This window comes from Amblyomma mixtum, chromosome 10 (assembly GCF_055824585.1).
Source record: "Amblyomma mixtum isolate Tamu chromosome 10, ASM5582458v1, whole genome shotgun sequence".
In the NCBI taxonomy this organism is placed as follows: domain Eukaryota; kingdom Metazoa; phylum Arthropoda; class Arachnida; order Ixodida; family Ixodidae; genus Amblyomma; species Amblyomma mixtum.
In genome coordinates this window covers 24389620-24405589 of record NC_143021.1, presented here as the reverse complement: position 1 = coordinate 24405589, position 15970 = coordinate 24389620, and the positions used below count along the sequence as shown (strand labels likewise).

The 15970-nt window shown below is 49.6% G+C and overlaps 1 non-coding gene across 1 annotated transcript; it reads left to right on the top strand.

Annotated features, from left to right (window-relative positions):
• Positions 1 to 1675: 1675 nt before the first annotated feature.
• TRNAM-CAU (transfer RNA methionine (anticodon CAU)) lies at positions 1676 to 1747 on the top strand. The gene has a single exon. It is a non-coding gene; the product is annotated as a tRNA-Met (tRNA).
• Positions 1748 to 15970: the final 14223 nt, after the last annotated feature.

The following is a 15970-nucleotide window of genomic DNA, read 5'->3' as shown; positions in this document are numbered from 1 at the left end:
AGATGCATCGAGTGTTTGCTGTTTTTATTTGGTCGTCAAACTGGGAGAGAACCAGCCGTACCAATTTGTTTCTTTCAGTGAAAAAAGGAGGCCTCGGCCTTGTGCATTTATTTCTGCGTCAAGTTGTTTCGCGTTTTTTCTTTCTCCGAAATCAAAGGGATAATTTTCTTATGACTGTTATCCAAGTGCGGTTGCAGAGACTTCTTCCTGAATTTGTCGTCTCATCTTGTGCGAATATGTGTGGCACTGTCAATGGGTACATGCGAGAAGTTGTACTCTCTTTTAGGCTGCTCCATGTGCGATTTTCCCTTGAGTACTTATCTAAAGTATCAAAGCAAAAGCTGTATAAGGATCTGGTGGACACCATGTTACCGACCCCAATCTACCGGTTACCTTATCGTGGAGGCCCAGGGCACGATGTATTAAAGAGAGTTAAAAATATGCCTGTGAACCCATCTATGAAATCTTTTTTCTTTAAATTGCACTCGAATACACTTCCTGTTACAACGTGGCTGCACGAAAAGGAGATTTTTGTCCCATGGACCACAAACTGTCTCTTATGCAAAAAACCTGAGACAGTAGAACATGTATTTCTGGACTGTTGGGACCCCATTTTCTATTGGGATGTGCTACAACGAACAGTCAAAAAAGATTTTCCCCTGGACCCCTACGGCATCAGATTCCTGCCAATTCAGAATGAAGCAGGAGTACCGTATGATTTAATCATGCTTCTGGGCCTCCACAGCCTTTGGAGGACACGGATGCAAGTGCGACACGCGGATGTTAACGTTCGCTCGGTGCGCGAAAACTTTATTGAAAGTGTTGCGAGCTTGAGAGAAATGTACCGAGCACAAGCTGACCCACCTGAATGGATTACTGTATTTGATGAACTGGTCGCATTGAGAAGATTTTAAGCCCTGATACGTCAGCCGAATTAGGCTGATGTTTTTATCATTTGTACATTTTTGTTTTCATGTCACAGACGGCAATAAAGAAAAAAAAAGAGTGGCTTAGTGGAAGCGTGCTGGGCCCATAACCCAGAGGTCCGTGGATTGGTTGGTTGGTTGGCCTCGAGTAGAATGGCACATACCCACTACGGGGGAGTGGCCAAGACACAGGCGGTGAACTGTTGGAATGATTAGGAGCTTTAGAGGAAAAGGAGAATTAATAGGGTATAGGCTGACAGATTGGACGACGCAACGAAAGGGGTCCTGTGGATCTAAACCATGCTCTGCTACTTCTTTTTTTTCTCTCTCTTCCATGGCAGGCTCTCTTGCATGACCACCATGCTGATTGAAATTGAAATACCTGGAACATTTCTCTGCTCCCTCGTCCAGCAGAGTGGCGCAGTGGAAGCGTGCTGGGCCCATAACCCAGAGGTCCGTGGATCGAAACCACGCTCTGCTACTTCTTTTTTTTCTCTCTCTTCCATGGCAGGCTCTCTTGCATGACCACCATGCTGATTGAAATTGGAATACCTGGACCATTTCTCTGCTTCCTCGTCCAGCAGAGTGGCGCAGTGGAAGCGTGCTGGGCCCATAACCCAGAGGTCCGTGGATCGAAACCACGCTCTGCTACTTCTTTTTTTTCTCTCTCTTCCATGGCAGGCTCTCTTGCATGACCACCGTGCTGATTGAAATTGAAGTACCTGGAACATTTCTCTGCTCCCTCGTCCAGCAGAGTGGCGCAGTGGAAGCGTGCTGGGCCCATGACCCAGAGGTCCGTGGTTCGAAACCACGCTCTGCTACTTCTTTTTTCTCTCTCTCTTCCATGGCAGGCTCTCTTGCATGACCACCATGCTGATTGAAATTGAAATACCTGGAACATTTCTCTGCTCCCTCGTCCAGCAGAGTGGCGCAGTGGAAGCGTGCTGGGCCCATAACCCAGAGGTCCGTGGATCGAAACCACGCTCTGCTACTTCTTTTTTTTCTCTCTCTTCCATGGCAGGCTCTCTTGCATGACCACCATGCTGATTGAAATTGAAATACCTGGAACATTTCTCTGCTGCCTCGTCCAGCAGAGTGGCGCAGTGGAAGCGTGCTGGGCCCATAACCCAGAGGTCCGTGGATCGAAACCACGCTCTGCTACTTCTTTTTTTTCTCTCTCTTCCATGGCAGGCTCTCTTGCATGACCACCGTGCTGATTGAAATTGAAGTACCTGGAACATTTCTCTGCTCCCTCGTCCAGCAGAGTGGCGCGGCATTCTACTTCCGGCTAGAGTCACTGGAAAAAATTTCAGAGTACCGCATTTCTTTTCCCCGCGCCGCCGACGCGGTCATTGGCCCAACCGTACCACGTGGTCTTGGGGTGCCATATACCTTCCAAGCGCCGGTCGGGCCGGCTGAGAAGAGCACAGGTTCCCGACGTTTCTCGTGTTGCAACTGTCGCTCTCGTGTTTGATACTGAAGAAATCATGCCTGGCTGCTGCGCCTTCGGATGCAGCAACCGAACCGAGTCCGGAAAGACTTTTTTTCTCGATTCCGACCGGGCAAAATGACCGAGAGCGTCGTTCTGCGTAGTTGCACAGAATCGGCCGGGAGAACTTCAAGTTTTCAAAAAACACACGCTTGTGCGAGGTAAGTGCACCTTGCTTGTGCTTTTTGGTGTTGTTTTAGAAGATATGTAAGCGCAGTGCACGCGGTGTTAGCGATAGGATGCTAAGAAAATAGGTGTTCACAGCAAGACCGTCGCGCATGTCGCGCAGGGATCGTTCGCGGCTTGCCCGCTTGACGCGGGTACACGTGTACGCGCTTGTTACTCAACACACGCGGCTCTTCAGACTATTCCGTGCTTGTGGCACGTGAAGGCACATTTGTCGCGCGAGAATTCCGCGTCCTAACGTGCACCAAGCACTCGCACGATCTTTCCGCGCCTCCAGTCATTCGACCGATGGCACTTGTTTTTCGCGGACCGTGACGATCGCAGTCAATAAAAGCATGGTCGGGCATGTCTTACGTTCACGTAACGGCCGCTTTCTGTTCAGTTGTGTTGGGACTGGTAGAAAAATAGAAATGGGTCAAATGTTAGCAATCCTTGAAGCTGCGTGTTTGCGGCGACATGCGTGTTTACATCCCAAATAAGCTATTTTAAGTGTCACTGCGTAAACTTAGAAACCTTTAAAACGTATTCTTTTTCTTCGCCTCTTTATTTGGGTGTTTCAGCTTATTATTACAGCTATATTGCATGTTTTAGAGCGCAGCTCTTTGGCGTCCGTTCCTGGGTTTCGCGTCGTCGTCGGCGTCGGCCTCGTAACCAGCTCCGCCCCCCTTTCATCCCCCCAGCGCTATCGGCGTCAGCGGCATCAGTCAGTCGCTGCTATCTCTTCCCTCCTCCCTTTATCGTGTTGTCCGCTTGCTGCGCGCGCTTCTGCCCCCATCGTTTGCCGCTGGGTGTACACGCCGCCCCCCTCCCCCCTCTTCCTGCGAGTCTCAGGTTGTCAAAGCGCCGGCTCGAACTTAATTCCTTTCTTCGCTCCTCCTCCAATGCAACCCCTGTGCGGTGGCAATCAGAGAGCCAGATCGGTGGCGGCGGATCTGTATATGTGCACCGCCCGAGCCGAAATTGCGAATACGTGTGAAAAATAAAAAAAAAATTCTGTGATAGCGCATACATGTGTTGCTCGATTTCTTTGCCTCAATCTATCGAAAAGGTGAAACAGCTTATTTGCTGCGCTCAAATTTCGCATTAGGAAGTAACGTAATCGTCGGTAATTTTTTATAGGTCCTGCCTTTCCCAATATATTTCCAATATTGTGCCGATTAGCTACGCGGCTAGGGTGCAAGGCACTAAATAATTTTTTCTTTTTCCACGTATTTGAAACAGGGCTTCACTCGAAAAAGCCCTGGGAGCCTCCTTGGGCAGCCCAGCGTTCGGGTGACCAGCATCACTCTTCTAACTGTACAACAAACATTTGCAGGACCACTTTTGCGCTGAAGACTTCGAGGAGCCTAGAGTGGATGGGAAGAAGAAGCTAATGTCAATTAGTTTCGTCCTGCTTGAACGAGACGGCGGTCCCATGGCGGTCCACGATGCTCACTGCCCAAAAGCACGAGCTTGTCTCTTTGCTGCTCGGAGCGGCGAAATGTTTCCTACGTAGCTTGCTCCGCGGAACGGGAAAAAAGAGGCGTGCACAAGCTCCCGATAGCAGCGCTAAGATGCTGCTCACAATCATAGTACAGTTCCTGCAGTAAACGCAACCGCGGAGTAAAACAACCGCCGGCTGCATTACTTCGCACAAAATAACAATATTTTTTTCTCTTCTGAGTAACCATTGTCTCCGAGCACGAAGTATTTGCGCTTCAGTGAACACTCAGCACGATATGTCACCGAAAATCAAGCTCTTTCAACACGGTGACCTTCCTGCGACGCAGTCGGCTTGGAAGGTAAATGGCAGTGGCCGCTCAGTGTTGCCAGTCAAATTCCGACCTTTGCGGTACTCTGAAATTTTTTCCAGTGACTCTACTTCCGGCCACTGGCGTGTACGGACGCAGGATCATGAGCTCCCACGGAGCGGCGACGGCGGCCATCGATGGCCGCGGAAACAGGTTCAGCGCGGAAGACAAGGAGTATGAGATCTTTTTGCCTACCCTGCCCACCGGACGTGTTGTTCTAAACACAGTTTTTTTGCACGGAGATGTGCGTGTGAGACCTTACAGGGTCGAATACTTCAGGGACGCCCTCGCCAACACTGGTGCACTCCCCGACGTCGTGGCGTTGGGGGCGTACCAGGTAAACCACGTGTGGGCGGTAACCTTCAGCAGCCCAGAAGCCGCGAAGAAATTAGCCGCCTTGAAGGAGCTTGAGGTAAAGGGACGCCGGTGCATTGTTTTCGACCCGGAGGATCAGCAGGTAAAGCTGCGCCTGCATTGGATGCTGCACGGCGTCGCCGATGACGACATCCGGACTGCTTTCGCGGCGTTCGGAAACGTGACCGAGGTGACGCGGGAGCGTTGGCGCGTTCAAGGAATGAAAGAGAAGGGATCCACCACGAGAACAGTGCTGCTCAAGTTGAAGCCAGGTATGAAGGTGGACGACCTGCCCCACCAGGTTCGAGTCGCCGGCGAGTTAGCTCTCGTGGTGGTGCCCGGGCGGCCGATGCAGTGCCTGCGTTGCCACGGCGCGGGTCACGTTCGTCGCGACTGCAAGGTTCCCAGGTGCTCCAAGTGCAGGCGCTACGGACACGCGGACGAGGACTGCGTCCGTACCTACGCGTCTGCGACCGGGCTGGGAGGTAAAGGAGACAGCGCGGAGCTGATGGATGTCGCGGAGGCTGAGGACGCAGCGCGGGGTACCGACGAGTTGGGCAACCTCCCTGTGTCGCTGGACACGTCGGCGACTTCAAGCGGCGACGCCCCCCTTGCCAGTGCACCAGGACTCCAGCCACCAACGGGAGACTCGCCTCAGTCAAAGGAGGCGACTTCGGGCGATGCAAAAAGCCTACCAGTGCCGATGGACTTTGTAGCGAAGGAGCCTACCGAGGGTCATCGGCAGAACACCGGTGGCCGTGCGACCACTGTGGCTACGCCTGCGAGCGTCCCCATGGAGACACCAGCCCCGACGGCGACAAGGAGGCGGCGCCCAGCGTAGAGGAACCACCAGCAAAGACGCCTCAAGCAAGGCGGGCCAGTTTTCGGCCGCGCCCTAACCTTGCGAGCGAGAAGCGCGCCGGCGACAAGGCGCCTCCCGAGCTGGGCCAGGTGCACGCTCAGGATGACGCCGGCGGCGATGGCGGCGGTGGCGTCTAGCCATGTGCTGGACGCGAGAGGTAAGCACCACGCTTTCGGTCTCTTCTTCTTATATAGAAATGGCTCCTGCATCTCCGCTGAAAGTCGCCTCCCTGAATGTTAGAGGTCTGGCAGGAAAGAGAAAGCAAGGCCAGCTCTTTCGGCTTTTAACGGAGCACGGCATAGATGTACTGGCTGTGCAGGAGACGAAAGTAGACGGCGAAGAAGAGACCGGGAGCATGGTGCAACGTTTCACGTCCTCGTTTTTTGCTGTAGTCAGCCACGCTGTAGGCACATCTGCTGGCTGTGTTCTTTTTCTAAAGAAGTTGCCGGGGCTAGAAGTGCAAGCTCATTTCTCTTGTATGTCGGGCCGGTGTGTTTTCCTTGACTTTCGATTGAATAACGTCGAGTGGAGGATTATTTGTCTGTACGCGCCTAATGAAGCAGAAGAAAGGGCGCAGTTTTTTATAGCATCGAAGAGCGCCTTCGTAGTGACAGACAGCTGATCGTCCTGGGCGATTTTAATTGTGTACTTAGTGCGCGAGATAAGACAAGCCCTCGACCCTTTAGAGATGCCAGCACACAAGTGTTATCGCTAATGGTTGAGAAATGGAATATGGAAGATGTGGCAGAGTGTCTTGAGGGAACGCGTGCAGTAAAGCTCACACACTTTCAGGGTTCTAGCCATGCACGGCTGGACCGCATTTATGCATCCGTCGATGTCTTACCTGAATGTCATAGTTACGATGTTGTGCCAGTATCTTTTTCAGACCATTGTTTAGTTAAATGTTGTTTTGGGATGGTAAAGAGAGGGAATTCTTTTTCGTGGGAAATGTGGAAATTCAATAATAAACTCTTGCAGGACGAACTGTATACCAGCATAGTAAAAGATGAAATTGCAAAAATAGGCCCCGGTAAAAATATGCACATATGGCAACAGTGGGAGCTGTGCAAAGAAACTATAAAAATTAAAGCAATAGAGAGGGCTTCCTGTATACGGTTTCAAGAAAAACAGAAAGAGACAGAGTTAAAGAAGCTGCTCCATAGGCTGCTTCAACAGGAATCTCTAGCGCCGGGGAAATGGACTGAAGATGTAAGGAAAACAAAGCAAAAACTAGAATTGATGGAAGAAGAACGGTATCGGGGAGCGTTAGTAAGGGCAAGGGCAGAAGACATAGCTGCAGGGGAGACGCCATCAAAACGAGCGCTAGGGTTGGAAAAGGCAAACGCTGAAAGAAACCACATCGACAAAATAGAATGGGACGGTGTCTTGTCGGCGGACAACGACCACATAAAAGCAGCTTTCAACGAGCATTACCAAGCGCTCTTCGCTTCCCACGTGGTAGACACTATCACGTTTAAAGATAAGTTTCTGGCGGCGATGCCGCGTCTCGGTGATGACGTAAAAGAGAGATTAGAAATGGCTATCAGTGAAGCCGAAGTGGAGCATGCAATCGCAAGTTTAAACCCCGGTAAATCGCCGGGACCAGATGGGCTCAGCGCGCGTTTTTACAAAGAATTCAAGCACGAAATTGCCCCTATTTTGAACGTGATATTTAACGCAGCCTACACAGTAAATGCACTGCCTCCGTCATATGGGTCATCCCATACGGTGCTCATTCCTAAAACGGATCAAATAGATAAATTGCGACTGGTTACAGCCTACAGACCCATAGCACTTACGAATGTTGAATATAAAATTTTTATGAAGGTTTTGGCTCGGAGGTTGCAGACGGTGATTAAGGATATAGTTGGGCCACACCAGACGTGTGGGATAAAAGGGAGTTCAATAATGTCCAATATTCATAAGATGCGAAGTGTGCTTGAGTGTTGTGATGACTCGAATGGTCGGGTGGCCATTCTCCAGGTCGACCTTGAGAAAGCTTTTGACTGTGTCGATCACGAAATATTGTTTTCTATTTTGGACCATGCGAATGTTGGGTCAGTTATCCGCAAGGGCGTGGCCCTGGCGTACCGAAACTGCACGACGAGATTGATCGTAAATAAGAGTCTGGGGGCCCCCATTAGCGTGCAGCGTTCGGTGCGACAGGGCTGCCCTCTCAGCCCTCTTTTGTTTTGTATATATATTGAGACATTGTGTATTAAAATATTGAACAATGATAACGTAAAAGGGTTTAAGTTACAAGCAGCCGAGGTGAAGCTGCTGGCTTACGCGGACGATGTTGCACTTTGTACGGTTGACCATGAGAGTATAACCGAGGCGGTGAAATGTGTCCGTGAGTTCTCTCAGGTTACCGGAAGCGGGGTGAACTGGGCCAAGTGCCTTGGGTTCTGGCATGGACGGTGGCCATCGCAGCCTGACCACTTTGCAAATGTGACGTGTGCGAAAACCCCAACCAAGTACTTAGGTGTCGAGCTTGATGGTTACCGCCAAAGCGAGCAATATTGGCAAGAGCAGACGAAAGCGCTAAGGGAGAAAGCGGAGAAGTGGAAAGGTGCCAACTTATCGATTTTCGCCAGGGCTACTGTATGTAACCTTTTTTTTTATCAGTAAACTTTGGTTTGTTATGCAAGTTTTGCATTGTTCGCGTGTAAACATACAGAAGCTCCACAGGATTTTCGCTGTCTTTGTTTGGGCTGCAGAATGGGAACGCTGCAGCATCATCATCATCATCATCATCAGCCTGACTACACCCACTGCAGGGAAAAGGCCTCTCCCATGTCTCTCCAATTAACCCTGTCCTTTGTCAGTTGCCGCCACTGTATCCCCGCAAACTTCTTAATCTCATCCGCCCACCTAACTTTCTGCCGTCCCCTGCTACGTTTGCTTTCTCTTGGAATCCACTCCGTTACCCTTAAGGACCAGCGGTTATCTTGCCTTCGCATTACATGCCCTGCCCAAGCCCATTTCTTCCTCTTGATTTCAACTAAGATGTCATTAACCCGCGTTTGTTCCCTCACCCACTCCGCCCGCTTTCGATCTCTTAACGTTACACCTATCATTTTCCTTTCCATAGCTCGCTGCGTTGTTCTTAACTTAAGCTGAACCCTCTTTGTTAGCCTCCACGTTTCTGCCCCATAGGTGAGTACCGGTAGGATACAGCTGTTGTATACTTTTCTCTTCAGGGATATTGGTAAGCTACCATTCATTATCTGAGAGAACCTGCCATATGCGCTCCACCCCATTCTTATTCTTCTAGTTATTTCCCTCTCATGATCCGGATCTGCGGTCACTACCTGCCCTAAGTAGACATATTCTCTTACTACTTCCAGTACCTCGCTACCAATGGCGAACTGCTGTTCCCTTGCTAGGCTGTTGAACATTACTTTGGTTTTCTGCATGTTAATTCTTAGCCCCACCGTTCTGCTCTGCCTGTCTAACTGATTGATCATGCTTTGCAGTTCTTGTCCTGAGTGGCTTAGCAAGGCAATGTCATCAGCGAATCGCAAATTACTCAGGTATTCTCCATTAACTCTTATTCCCAACTGTTCCCATTCCAGTCCCCGGAATACCTCCTGTAAGCAGGCAGTGAAGAGCATTGGCGAGATCGTGTCTCCCTGCCTGACACCTTTCCGTATTGGAATTTTATTGCTGACTTTATGGAGAACTATAGTAGCTGTGCAATCGTTATAAATATCTTCCAATATTTTCACATAGCACTCTTCTACACCCTGATTCCGCAATGCCTGCATGACAGCTGAGGTTTCCACTGAGTCAAATGCTTTCTCGTAATCAATGAAGGCTATATATAGGGGTTGGTTATATTCTGCGCATTTCTCTATCACCTGATTGATAGTGTGAATGTGGTCTATTGTCGAGTATCCTTTACGAAAGCCTGCCTGATCATTTGGTTGACTAAAGTCAACGCTGCAGCAGAACAAATTTATTCCGTCGGGTAAAAGACGGCGGCTTGGGACTTGGACACCTCTTTTTGCGGCAAGTGGTCAATCGGTTTTTGTTTTTCCGCGACGTTTCTGACCCTTTCTTGCGCACTGTCTGCCAAGTTAGGCTGCGGCGCCTACTGCCGGAGTTTGTTGCCTCCACCGAAGAAGTTACGTGTGGTATTTTCGGCTATTACAGAGAGGTCGTCGCAAGTCTTAGATTTCTTTCAGTGCGTTTCTCTAATGAATATTTGCCCTGTGTAAAACGGAAAAAGCTGTACCACGATTTATGTGACACTGTTTTACCACAACCTTTGTATAGAGTCTTATACAGTGGAGGCCCAGGCTCGGACGTCTTAAAGAGGGTAAAGAAAATGCAGGTGCCGCCAGGAGCTAAGACCTTTTTCTTTAAATTACACACCGGAACGTTGCCAGTAAAGAAATTTTTTGAGGAAAAGGATTTATTTCTACCTTGGGGTTCGCATTGTTTAATCTGTAAGCAGCCGGAAACAGTAGACCATGTTTTTTTACATTGTTGGGAAGGGGTTTATTTTTGGGATGTTTTGCAACGGACTATGAAGAAAGACTTCCCCCTAGATTCGCATGGCATTCGATATTTAAGCATTGATAATGACGACGGGGTTCCATTTGATTTAATTATGCTCCTGGGTCTCCACTGTATATGGCGTTCAAGAATGGCAGGCTATCACTGTGACAGGGAAGCACGCCCTGCCCGAATTTATTTCCGAGAGTGTATGGACTGGTTTGTCGCTATACAAAAAGCGGCTGCGGAACCTTCCGAGTGGCTCTCAAGGGTAGAGCCTCTGTTGTCCTTGCGGGAGTTTTAATGTGACGAAGCCAGCCTGATGCTGGCTGAGTATGACTTTCAGTGTGTTCATTGTCTTGTATTATTGCTTTTGTGATTTGTCTGTTCTTTTTCGTGCCGTGTTGTTTTCCAAAGCCAGGAAATAAAGAAAAAAAAAAGCAGAGTGGCGCGGGGGATTCTGCTTCCGGCCACGCCAGTGAACGGACGCAGGATGCAGGGCTCCGATGGAGCGGCTTCAGCGGCCGTGTCAGGCCGCGGTGACAGGGCCAGTCAACAGGAAAATACTTACCAGGTTGTTTTGCCAGCACTGCCTACAGGTCGGTTCGTTTTGAATACGGTTTTTTTACACGCCGATATCAGGGCCCGCCCGTACCGGGTGGAAGATTTCCGCGACGCTTTAGCAGAGCAGTCGCTGCTCCCCGATGTTATCGCAATGGGGGCGTATCGGATGAGCCACGTCTGGGCCGTCACTTTCAAGGATGCTGAAGCGGTGACCAAGATTATTAGTGTCGGTGAGCAGGTAGTGAAAAAAGGCCGCTGCTTGGTGATTGACCCGGCCAACCAAGACGTGCGACTGAAACTTCACTGGCTGCTACACAACGTGCCAGACGAGGATGTTCGGGCTGCCTTTGCGCCGTACGGAAAAGTGACGGAAGTTGCCCGCGAGCGCTGGCGCGTGAGTGGTATGTCAGAAAAAGGCTCGACTACTAGACTCGTCACGTTGAAGTTGAGTGCTGGCGTGAAGCTGGACGACCTGCCGCACCAGCTGAATGTTAGCGGTGAGCTGGCGCTCGTTGCTGTGCCGGGCAGACCACCGTTGTGCCTACGCTGTCGGAGTACGGGGCACATCCGTAAGGAATGCCGAGTCCCGCGTTGCGGAACCTGCCGACGGTTCGGCCATGAAGACGGACAGTGTGCCCGCACTTACGCGAGCATTACAGGCGCCGGTACAGGAGTAGACAAGTCTGAGTTGCTGATGGACGAGGCTGATGCGGAAGATGCAGCCCGTGCAGACGGGCAACCAGCAGCGAGGGAAGGGCCGTCGCTTACGGTTTTGACGAAGCAGAAGGCGACGTCAAGTGAGGTACCGGCGAGTGTAGTACAAGTTCAGAGTGCCGTTCAACAGGGTGGCGATGGCGCGCCGAAGGAAGCCGCGGCCGAAGCTCTGGACAGCGCTGAACCTGCCAACACCGAAGGCATGGACTTCACTGAGGAGGCTGGCACCCTAACGGCTGGAAAACGCTCCCGCGAGGAAAGCGCCGGCGAAAAGACGCATCTTGATGGTGGCAGCGACGAACCGCCGTCGAAGGCCCCGGGAATCCGGCGTCCGATGTTCAAGCCGCGGCCGAACGTCATGGCCGAGACAAGGCAGGCGGGGAAACCGCCTCCGTAGTTCTGCAATGTGCATTTGTGCAGTTTTTTTTCTTGCTTTTCTTTTTTTCCTTGTTCTCTTTTTTTTTTTTTTGGTGGGGAGTGGTACCCATCAGACCGTGTGCACGGATCTGGATCTGCTGGCGAAGGAATTACCCATGGGTCCCGACGCCTGCACGCGGATATCTGGAAAGGCGACACCGTACATGCACAGTGAGTTTAAGAAGACTGCTCGGCTGACTATGAGGGGTACTGTGGGACTCAAGTCTCCTTTTCATAGGGCATGGCGATGAAACTAGACACAGCTTTACATGTAGCAACTTTGAATGTGAGAGGCCTTGGTGCACGACGGCGTCAGTGCCAGCTTAACCGCCTGCTTGCTGAAAACGCGCTTGACATAGTTGCAGTCCAAGAGACTAAGATCGAAAGTGAGGAATCCACTGATCGCATGGTGTCCACCTTTCGTGCAGCCTTTAACGTTTGTGTTTGCCATTCCGTTGGCACCTCGGGTGGGTGCGTATTATTTGTCCGAAATAATTTAGGCATCACTGTCGAGTCGGTTTTTTCTTGCCCTAGTGGACGGCTTATTGTTGTAGATTTTTCCTTTTCCAATTTATGTTGGCGCATTATATGTGTGTATGCTCCAAATGTTGAATCTGAGCGTTTTGATCTCTTTGCCTGTTTGGAGCCCTACCTTGTTTGCGACCGAGTGTTGTTGCTGTTGGGAGATTTTAATTGTGTGTGTGCCGCTAATGATCGAGTGAAGGGTACGCCTGTGCGTGATAAGAGTGCTCAATTGCTGCAATCTCTGGCTTTTGATAATAGCTTAGAGGATATTGGCAGTATATTTACCGAAGGGAATCGACCTCAGTTCACTCATTTTCAGCGTAATAGTCATGCCAGGTTGGATAGAATTTATGCATCCATAGATCTCGTGTCTCTTTGCACGAGTTGCAAAGTTATACCTGTAGATTTTAGTGATCATTGCCTAGTGATCGCAAGTTTCGGCATAAAGCAAAGAAAGACAAAATTTAACTGGAATCTCTGGAAATTTAATGTAAAGCTTTTAGAGGACGAGGAATTCGTAACTGATATTGCGGATGAAATGCAGAAGCTGCTTGAGGAGCGACCCAGCGTTGTTGCGGTTCAGTGGGAAGATTTCAAGGAGTGGATAAAAAGAAGGGCCATTGAAAAAAGTTGCTTGAAGCGATACGAAGAAAAACAGGAAGAAAAAGCAGCTCGGGAACAACTGCAATTTTTAATAGGCATGGAAAGCTCCGAGCCTGGGAAGTTTTCTAAGGACCTAAGGGAGGTGAAAAGCCTGCTCGAACGCTTAGACACTGAAAGGTATAAAGCTGCCGTTATACGCGCAAGGACACAGAAACTGTGGGCTGGTGAAACGCCGACGAAGCGAGCTTTGTGTGACGAAAAGCGTTATGCTTGCCAAAACGAAATCAGGCAGATAAGGAACGGAGATGAAGTCACGAGTGACGCTTTTACAATCAAGCAGCTATTTGAAGAGCAGTACATTGAGCTTCTTGGACATACGCGTGACATGAATGAGGCCTTCCTGGTTGACTTTTTGCCTCTCCTGCCGAGACTTCAGGACGAAGTAAAGGAGCGTCTTGAGCAGCCCATAACTGCAAAAGAAATAGAGACTGCAATCGAAGACCTGCAAGCGGGAAAAGCTCCAGGACCTGATGGAATAGGGGCCGAATTTTACAAAGCATTTAAGCCCACAGTCGCTCAGTTACTGCTAAGAGTTCTAGATGAAGCTTATGAAAGAAAACAAGTGCCACTCTCATTCACCACGTCGTACATAGTGTTGATTCCGAAATCAGATGTCCCAGAAAAGAGGTTGTTGGTGGGAAACTATCGCCCGATAAGCCTCACCAACGTGGACTATAAATTGTACATGAAGGTTTTAGCAAAGAGATTGCAGAGCATAATTACTAAATTGGTTGGGCCGCACCAGACTTGCGGAATCAAAGGTAGGAGTATCGCCACAAATGTGCACGTCGCACGGACCGTGCTGGAATGTTGCGATGTGCTCGGGGACCGCATCGCTATGATGCAACTAGATCTGGCAAAAGCCTTCGATCGCGTTTCCCATGATGTCATTTTCAGCATTTTGGAGCACGCTAATGTAGGCTGTATTATTGCAGAAGGTGTTAAGATGGCATATGCAAACTGCACCACGCGCATTATTGTTAATGGTGACCTCACAGACAGGATAGCAGTTCATTCGTCAGTAAGGCAGGGATGCCCGCTATCGCCTCTGCTGTTTGCGGCCTACTTGGAGCCACTGTGCTTAGCTATCATCAAAAGTGAGAGCATCACGGGCTTTCGATTGCAGTCGACTCACGTCAAAATCGTTGCTTATGCGGACGATATTGCGGTATTCTGTTCAGACAGAGGCAGCATTACTGAGGTGATCAGCACGGTGGATAAATTCTGCAAACAAACGGGGTGTCTCATAAACTGGGACAAAAGCTCTGGCTTTTGGCATGGCGACTGGGAAGCGATGCCTGAACACTTTTCCAGGATGCGATGGTCGTCTTTGCCGACGCAATATCTCGGCGTCCCCCTAGTGCATTATCGCGATGCAAGTGAACACTGGAATGAAGATACGTCAAGGGCGAGGGAGAAAGCAGATGCCTGGAAAGGGAGGCAGTTATCAATGTTTGCGCGAGCCTCCGTCTGCAATCTTTTCCTTGTATCCAAAATATGGTATTTGATGAATGTGCTGTGCGCATCTCGGGCCAGTATTCAAAAGATGCATCGAGTGTTTGCTGTTTTTATTTGGTCGTCAAACTGGGAGAGAACCAGCCGTACCAATTTGTTTCTTTCAGTGAAAAAAGGAGGCCTCGGCCTTGTGCATTTATTTCTGCGTCAAGTTGTTTCGCGTTTTTTCTTTCTCCGAAATCAAAGGGATAATTTTCTTATGACTGTTATCCAAGTGCGGTTGCAGAGACTTCTTCCTGAATTTGTCGTCTCATCTTGTGCGAATATGTGTGGCACTGTCAATGGGTACATGCGAGAAGTTGTACTCTCTTTTAGGCTGCTCCATGTGCGATTTTCCCTTGAGTACTTATCCAAAGTGTCAAAGCAAAAGCTGTATAAGGATCTGGTGGACACCATGTTACTGACCCCAATCTACCGGTTACCTTATCGTGGAGGCCCAGGGCACGATGTATTAAAGAGAGTTAAAAATATGCCTGTGAACCCATCTACGAAATCTTTTTTCTTTAAATTGCACTCGAATACACTTCCTGTTAAAACGTGGCTGCACGAAAAGGGGATTTTTGTCCCATGGACCACAAACTGTCTCTTATGCAAAAAACCTGAGACAGTAGAACATGTATTTCTGGACTGTTGGGACCCCATTTTCTATTGGGATGTGCTACAACGAACAGTCAAAAAAGATTTTCCCCCGGACCCCTACGGCATCAGATTCCTGCCAATTCAGAATGAAGCAGGAGTACCGTATGATTTAATCATGCTTCTGGGCCTCCACAGCCTCTGGAGGACACGGATGCAAGTACGACACGCGGATGTTAATGTTCGCTCGGTGCGCGAAAACTTTATTGAAAGTGTTGCGAGCTTGAGAGAAATGTACCGAGCACAAGCTGACCCACCTGAATGTGTTACTGTATTTGATGAACTGGTCGCATTGAGAAGATTTTAAGCCCTGATACGTCAGCCGAATTAGGCTGATGTTTTTATCATTTGTACATTTTTGTTATCATGTCACAGACGGCAATAAAGAAAAAAAAAACAGCAGAGTTGCGCAGTGGAAGCGTGCTGGGCCCATAACCCAGAGGTCCGTGGATCGAAACCACGCTCTGCTACTTCTTTTTTTTTCTCTCTCTTCCATGGCAGGCTCTCTCGCATGACCACCACGCTGATTGAAATTGAAATACCTGGAACATTTCTCTGCTCCCTCGTCCAGCAGAGCGGCGCAGTGGAAGCGTGCTGGGCCCGTAACCCAGAGGTCCGTGGATCGAAACCACGCTCTGCTACTTCTTTTTTTTCTCTCTCTTCCATGGCAGGCTCTCTCGCATGACCACCACGCTGATTGAAATTGAAATACCTGGAACATTTCTCTGCTCCCTCGTCCAGCAGAGTGGCGCATTCTGCTTCCGGCAGCCGAGCTGAACGGATCGCAGGGTCATGGGCTCCAGCGGAGCGGCGATAGCGGCCTTTG